The sequence below is a fragment of the Tachypleus tridentatus genome, chromosome 12, assembly GCF_004210375.1.
Source record: "Tachypleus tridentatus isolate NWPU-2018 chromosome 12, ASM421037v1, whole genome shotgun sequence".
Classification (NCBI taxonomy): Eukaryota; Metazoa; Arthropoda; class Merostomata; order Xiphosura; family Limulidae; genus Tachypleus; species Tachypleus tridentatus.
This window is the reverse complement of record NC_134836.1, coordinates 121,341,657-121,350,261: the sequence shown is the minus strand read 5'-3', so window position 1 is coordinate 121,350,261 and position 8,605 is coordinate 121,341,657. Positions and strand designations below refer to the sequence as shown.

Below are 8,605 nucleotides of genomic sequence, written 5' to 3'. Positions count from 1 at the left end.
TTCTCTTTTATTTGTTAAATAATTATTGGAAATGTTACAGTGTATAAAAATGAAAATGTACATGTCAAACAGCAAACAATCATTATTGATTTATAATTTTAACACAACATTAGCTATTAGATTAAACAGAACAAAAAGTCCAGATTTTTGGTTATTTGTCACAGTTGTTTGTCAGAACTTAAATTGTTTCTAAGGTTCAGTTGACTCGTACGATACGATATTTGAATAATTCAGATTAATCCTTTAAAACACATGTTTAAAACACATTTTGTACATTCCACAGAAATCCAAGAAGCATAATATTGAACTAAAACAAGTTTACCAAGTATTGTCAAAGATCAACATTTAGTTTATTGGAAAAAGTGGCAACCAGAAATTTGTAATGCTGCATTAGGGCTATCTCCCTAGCCATCTATAATGTAGTAATGCAAAAGTAGAGAGAAGGCAGCTACTCATCACTACCTCTTGGGCTACTCTTTTACCAATGAATAGTGGAATTGACCATCAGATCTTAATAACCCCCCCACAGCTGAAAAGGCAAGCATGTTTAGCAGAACATGAAGTCAAACCTGTGACCTTCAGTTTGCAAGGTAAGTGCCTTAACCACCTGGCCAGTTCTGTAAGTACTGTACATAGACTTTATTTTTACAACTTTCACTTTCTTGTTTACTAAGAAAATAATAATTATTAGTAAAAATATATATTTTATTATTAATAATAATAGTTCGATAACTGTAATAACAGACAAGAGGATGTATACTGGTTTTGTTAGTAAACTTGTAATTTATTTTTGCAGGAAGATGGTGATTCCTTAGTGAATCATAACAGTGTGAAATAAGCATACATTCACAGGTGGCAAAGGACATCTGGACTTTTGTTGTTACTTTAGAACTTGTCAATGAAGATGGTGATTCCTTAGTGAATCATAACAGCTTGAAATAAGCACTTTTAAGCATATCTGATGTGAACCAAACAGGCACAAGAACTGTACTCAAGTAGCAGAAGTGAAGAGCCCTTTTAATATACCTGGAAGAAAAGAAAAAAAAAAGATTGGCTTGGAAGACCTCTAAAACAAATGTACCAATAATGCTTGAGCCATGTTACAAACATCGTAAATCACTCCTACTCCCATTTAGAGGTTTGTAACAGAAGTTGTCCAGACCAATTTGTATGACACAGAAGAAAATTAGGAAATCATCTTTAGGTTCTCATTAAATCTGCAACCAAGGATAAATGTACACAGTTGCTACAAGCATCATTTGTATACCAAACAAAAGGCTATACTGGTCTCCAGTTACATGTCATCTGCAAGTGGTATGACAATAAAGCAGCAATCGTTGCCTCCAACTATGATGATGTTGTACTTGTCGAGGAATGCAACAGACATGATGTGAACAGGGAAAAAGTGACAGTTCTCTGACTAAAATGTAGACTTGTATGCAATAAGATGACCAGAAGGGTTCAAAAAGACAAGATACTTTTATCACTTTATAAAATTTTTACCAATGGATGATAATCATATGTTTATCTGGCTTTGCACTTCTTAGAAACATCCATCACCAATGCCTGCATTCTCCAGAGAAGAAGGTAAGAGATGCTATCTACTGAAAGGATATACTACACAAGTAGAAGAGACACTAGACAGTCAGGATGATGACAATGTTAGTCAGCCTCTGAAGAAAGACGATTAACATGTTAATCCAACTGTGGTATCACAGCTTCCACAAAAAGCAGGAAAATAAAGGCCAAAAACTGTAGACCAGAACACAAATAATTAAAATGTCTTTCTGTACTAAGCATAAGATCTGTGCTTGCATCATGAAGAACTGCTACAAGAAACACTGAAAAGATGTCAAAACAGAACTAAGAAACTGTTTGTCTTCATGAAGATTTTAACTTCCATTTTTCCACTTTCTCTTAATATAATTAATATAATTTCTCATTAATGTAATAAGTTAAAGATAATCAATTTGTAGCTATTACATCTGGACTTTTGTTGTTACTTTAGAACTTGTCAATAACTTTTAATTGCTTCTTCAAAGGTTCACTCTCATGTTTTCTACCATCAATGCCTGAAAAAAAAACTCCTATAAAATGGATCTAAGAAAACTTGGAACATTATTCTTGTCTTAAAAGTTGAATTTGAGGTATTTGCAAAGCAGTGTTCAAAATTTGAAATGATTTTAATACAAGGAAAACAGAGGTTACAAATGGTTAACAGTGCCATTTACAAAAATACAGATGTGTATTTTCCCTGTATTTCTTAAAAATAAAATTTAAAGATAACAAGGTCCCACTGATTCATTATTGGTCATTCCATTCACTAACCTTAAAAAAACAAACTTAAAGTTAGCCCTAATCATTCAAATATGTATTAAGCCTTTCTTTAAATTTATTGCCATCATACTTGAAAACAAAATTCAAAGGCCAATGAACCTGTTGGCAAAATAAAACTTGATTAAAAATGGCTTCTACCCTGCCAAATTTTGTCTGCCTGGATCATATTAACTAAATGTTATTAAATGACAAATTTACAAGATGAAATTTATGAAAATGAGAATGTAATTTTAAACAATATGTAGAGAAATTATACCCAAGCTTCAGAAATCAAAACTGTATCCACCTGGTGGTCACAAAACAATAGAAATTAAAGTTCTAATGTTTGTTAATTTATATGCTACAGTATACTAAACACAAACTTTCTTAATCCTGCACACAAGGTACCAGAGCAGAGGTCAATGTGTTTACAACAACCTTTTACAAAGTATCATCCACCATAGTATATTTCATGTCAAAGTTATAAACTGTTCATTTTACTCCAAGCTACTGATTTAATAACAGCTTGTGGTGCGAGAGGAAAAAACAGATACAATATACAAGGATGCTGAATAAAACTATAGATATGTATTTAGTATATTCTAGAGACTATATAAATACAATCCAGAAACAACAGATACAAATATCTGTATTGTTCACATGAACACCTTATATTCTTATTTTTCAGAGCCCAAGTCAGCCATTCATCTGCAATTCAGAGATATCTTAACCACAAGCACCTTTGTAACACATCTGAATTTTATGCATTCAAACCTTCTATACGCGAGGGAAAGCTTGTCGCATTCCATTTAGAGTTATTTGTTAAATTCAGGATTATAGCCAATGTTCCTTCTTTAGTACAAGACCAGTAAAATGGACTGACCACATACATTCAATGAATACATCACCCATACTGTCAATATGGGTAATCAGCATTGCAACTTTCAGAGTCTATCAGCTGACAGCAGTAAAAGAATATACATGAATGGTTGTTTCCTTTAAACAAATATTCGTTTGTCACACAAGTTAAAATGTCATATAGTATATATTTTTATATTTGTTAGTACTCTCTGTGAATTAACATTTATCATGTCTAATATTACACTAACAATGGTAATTTCATCATTTTTTTATAGTACATACCCATGACTGATTATAACTTATTTAAAGTCCAAGTTCTCGAACATGAACATTAAAAAACAATCATGTGAATTTGGATGAAAAGCTTTGCTGAGATTGATGTTCGACATGAAAACTGTAGTTATACTGCATTAGTAACTGATCTTCCGTCTTCAGTATGATGTGAGGAATAGTACACTGTAGCAGGTGGCTAATATCAGCATATTTTGGATTTACAGTAAATGGAATACCATCTAAAGCAGCAACATAACCACTTGTACTCCTATAAAATGTCTGCTGTCCTCGAACCAAGGACTGTTCATTATTTCCTCTCCAGCAATGACTGTTACAAGATAAGCCATATGGTTGTGGACCTATACCTCCTGGTATCTTTGTTGGAGATACTGGTCTGCATTTGTAACAAATTAATAAACTATTCAATTCTCCTGCAAGGGTAAATCCAGAGGGAGGCTTCTTTAATTTACTCAGTACAATAATATCAGTTACTAACTTGTGCACCAATTCTTTCTTCATCAACTTGTAGCACAGATTTTTCTTTTTTGTAGCTTTCTGCTGGGTATCAATAGTGTACAACAGAAGAGTGAACTCTGGTGGAAATTCTCTTTCTCCAACTACAGCGATAGACTCGACCACTTCATCAGAACTGTTTTCATCTTTTGAAAACAAATATATCTGGTGATTCGCTTCACAAACATTCTGTCTTTCCACAAATCAGCATCTGTATCCTGGTCAAAAGTCCTAGATACCACTTGAAAGCCTTGCGGGCATTTAGTAGGATCTTCCACCACGCAAATACTGGTCACTGGTCGATCATCTGGTAAAGCTTTTAAAACATTCTGAAGATCCATAGTTACTGGTGAAGTAGCTCACACATTTCCTAAATTACAACAAAAGAATCTACTTATTAAAAGATGCATCTTACACTTAAATGACCATAATATCAAATTAACAATTTCAATTAATAAAGAACTGGTAGTTTTGTTATAAATATTATACCATCCATTACTAAGATATACATAAATACTTGATAATATATGATATCAAGTACAAAAAGTGTGTAATGACTGTAGTATGGATTGTTAACTGGAACTTAAACCTTGGTACATCAGCTGGTAGAATGCCAAGTCAGTAAGACAAAGGTCATATTTTCAAATCAAATTGGATACACAACTGATGTATAATCTGTGTCAACCTAATGTTCATCTCATCTTTAACATTACATCACTTGTTTTGTAACAACTAGCAACACTAGTTAAGTTTAGGAGGAAATCTCAAGTTGCTTCTACAAGAAGATTAGTTCACTGTATATTTATATCTTGGACAACTAAACTGGTTGGTCACTCAAAATGAAATTCATGGTCAGGGCATGTAATTTAAAATCAAATTCACCATGATAAGACAGATAGGCACACGTCTTGTATGCGAGTTAAAACTAAGCAACTAGAAATCAGGTATTTGTTCTAATTAGCAGTATTCCACAATAAAACATGCCTTTTAAAGGATACTTGTTTTCAAATTCACTAAGTATTCTTTGAAAAAGAATTGTTCTGTAACGAGCAAATGGAAATTAGTAACATAATATGAAAACAAAATAATATTGTACACTAGAAAATACAACTTCAAAAATGCTAAGTTTCACTTAACAGTATTCATAAATATCTGAACTTGATAACAATACAGGTAAATACTTGTTTGTCTCAATACATCCCAAGAATGCTTGCATTCACTCTTTCAATTTCAGAAAACTATATTAAACTAGTGTATAACTCATCAAAAATAACAAAGCAAGTACAACCACTCCACAGTGTACCTAACCTCAACCACTCCACAGTGTACCCTAACCTTACATTTCTCAGTTAACTGGAATAATTGTTTTGAAATAAAGCTTGACCAACATAGAGGCTGAAATTGCAGTCAAGGCAGTAAAACATCAGTATATTCGTTTTCCAGCCAATCAAAACTGATATCAATCGTAAAATAAACCTGCGACATATTCACAGGATAATTACTCTTAACGACCAATCAGACTAACAACTTCTAATATATGGAAAAGCCAGTGTGTTTTGGTAACACTGTATTCCAACAATGGCTTTTATGTTATGTTGCTTAGCAACAAATATATAACTTAATATTGCTGTCTATGCATTAAAATTATAAAATTAAAAGTATAGACAATAAAACAGATTTGTTATATTCTTAATTTAGTTCAGTAGGTTAAATTCATCATATAACAGAAGTAACAAGTTTAATATTCAATTGATATTTTTACTTTCATGATAAATTGTTAACACTTGGCTCTAGGTTAGGTGATTCCACACCATGTCTTTACTTTAGACTTATAATACCAACACTCACTACACTTATAAGGTTTCACAGAAACACCATCAGCATCACTGTCACTAAAATCATAATGGGCAAACACTAATCAAATTATTCTACATGAACTTTTGACTTTTATGACTCTTATTTCATGAAATCAAGCATGACAAGATACACACTGACTTTTAACATTATGCTGACTTAAGACCAATGGCTTCCTCAATCACCCAATCCTAGCCACCAAATCAATTAGGTGCAAATATTGATAAATACTTAACTAAGATAACATGACAATGTTGTTCGTAAAGTCCTTCCTTAAACACAAATAAAAATATATTAAAATGCACAGTCAAAGAATAAGTTATTAATAGTAAAAAATTAAACTAATTTTTTTCATATTGTACAACAAACTGACTGTACTCTTTCTTACTAGCAAAGCTGCACATTTTCAACAAACAGTTCAAGCCTAATCTATTCTTATACTTGCTATGTAGTTAGGTTGGTCTCAGGGAACTCTTACTAGAAATCCTGAAAAGGAACAAACCAAAGAAAAAAATGTCCCTTACTGATAGTTATCATTCATCATATTTTACTTTCAGTGGACAACAAGGGATAATTTGTACTATTTAAGTTATACCATTACTTACTTCCACCCTATTTTCACACATTAAACATTCCAAACCTCAAATAATCCTGGTGGTTCTTTTTTCTAAACAAGGTCATTGAAACAGAATACTTGAATATGAGATACTTTGTCTAATAATTTAAAATTCTATTACAGAATAACATAACTAAAGTGAACATTTCAAAATTAGGTTAACAGTATTTCATAGAATGAGTTAATGACATTTTTCTTAGTTTATGTCCTATGTGGCATCTACTTTATCAAGAACCATTAAAAATTTAAGCACAGTAAGCCTGTGGTCATTTCTATCATCCACATAACAATTAATATTTTTAACAAATGAACAGATTTTGTTGGGCTAAGAAGTCTTTTCTTTATGATGCTTTACTAAATTTCACAATCTTCTTTTACTAATTTCTACAGAAATTATTAATCCTCATCAGATTAATTACTTTTCTTTATGATGCTTTACTAAATTTCACAATCTTCTTTTACTAATTTCTACAGAATTTTACACACTAAAGTAAGACTAGTTTTCCACGAAACTCTTACATAGCTTTACTTTTGTTAAAAAGACATCTACAACGTGTTCACAAAACTTCCTACATAGTTCAAATCTCTTTCCACAAAACTACAGCACCTTTGGTACATTTTGAAATTCTTAGTAGTTTAGTATTATCTGCAAATTTAACCAATGTTCTGGCTGTTCCTCACCAATGTCATAAATGACAGTCCGTGTAAACGTAACGGCTGTTCCTCACCAATGTCATTAATGACAGTCCGTGTAAACGTAACGGCTGTTCCTCACCAATGTCATTAATGATGGTCCTACTATATCATTCCATTCATTGCCCATGGTATATTAAATTAACATTTTCAACCAAACTTAAATTTGTAATTCATCAACTTACATTGTTTAATTCATGCTGAATAATGAAATATTCCTGTAAGTTAACAATCCTATTATCATTTTAAAGCAGATTCATATTTTCTAAATACTATTTAAAGCATCATAAAGTGACAACAAAAAATCTAGAATATGCAATTTAAAGAGTGAAAACAATCCATACCATTATACACTTACTCCAGAATATAGCATCTAGGTTTCAACTCAATTACTTTTCAATAATTTGGCTGACTCTGTATTACTATTAATCTCTTACGTTAAGTATTGGCAAATTTATACAGATAACAGCAATATTCAACACCTACTACATTCTTATTTAGAAAAGTATTAGATGTGTCACACTGCTCTACATTTCATATGTAATAGCATTAGTACTAATTCGAGGTTTTGGTAGGATAATAATACCGTTAAAAACATATAAAAGTACTAAATAATGTGTGTGTTTTTATTACAGCAAAGCCACACCGAGCTATCTACTGTGTCCAGCTAAATAGAAATACTATATAATTACTACTATATAATAATTGATATTAATATTATTAATTAAAACATTAACAGTAATACTATATAGTTTAGTAAATACTTGGAAATCAGACGGTACATTACCTCAGACTCAAATTCTAAAATGAAAATCAATTCAATTTAAATAATTTAAATGTTTTATTCTAGGCGTAAAAACGTTAAAGGTATAGACGAAACACAATTTCAAATGTGAATATTTTATCGTATTATCAAGAAATATATCATGTGATACTGTTGGTTGTTTGTCTTGATGTTTGCCCTCTTGTGCTCCTTTCAGAAAACATTTCCTTTACCCATTCTTTATACAAAAATCTAAAATAAGTAATTCAATAGAAACGTCTGAAAATGAAAGACAGCTTAAACATTCATAATTATACAAGACACGATAAGCACGATCAAACAAAATAACACTATTTCAGCATAAATAAATGCAACTCGGGTAAAAAATAATATAATTAATATTGTTATAGGCGCGTGCATATGTATAAAGCTAAGTGACACACAACCAAGACAAGGATCACAAATGTCATGGTGTAGATAACCCACTGTATAACTCTGCCCTAAAATAAAGAGGATATGATGGGAAGTGAATGTATTTGTTGTTGTTTTTTACAGATGTTCACCCAAAGATGTGAAAGAGCTATCCTCGCTGGCTATTTCTTAATTTAAACTGATAGATTGGACAAGAGGAAGAACAGCACTCACTGTCATCTCTTGGGCTACTTAATCAAATAACGTGATTTGACAGTCACTGTTATAACACAACCACTGTCCCA

At 31.6% G+C, this 8,605-nt stretch overlaps 1 pseudogene across 1 annotated transcript; it reads right to left on the bottom strand.

Annotated features, from left to right (window-relative positions):
• Positions 1-2,791: 2,791 nt before the first annotated feature.
• LOC143234545 (multivesicular body subunit 12B-like) lies at positions 2,792-7,610 on the bottom strand (annotated as a pseudogene). Its single transcript, XR_013018706.1, has 2 exons — positions 7,471-7,610; positions 2,792-4,333 (listed from the first exon to the last, which is right to left on the bottom strand). The product of XR_013018706.1 is annotated as a multivesicular body subunit 12B-like (transcript).
• Between the last annotated feature and the right edge of the window lie 995 nt (positions 7,611-8,605).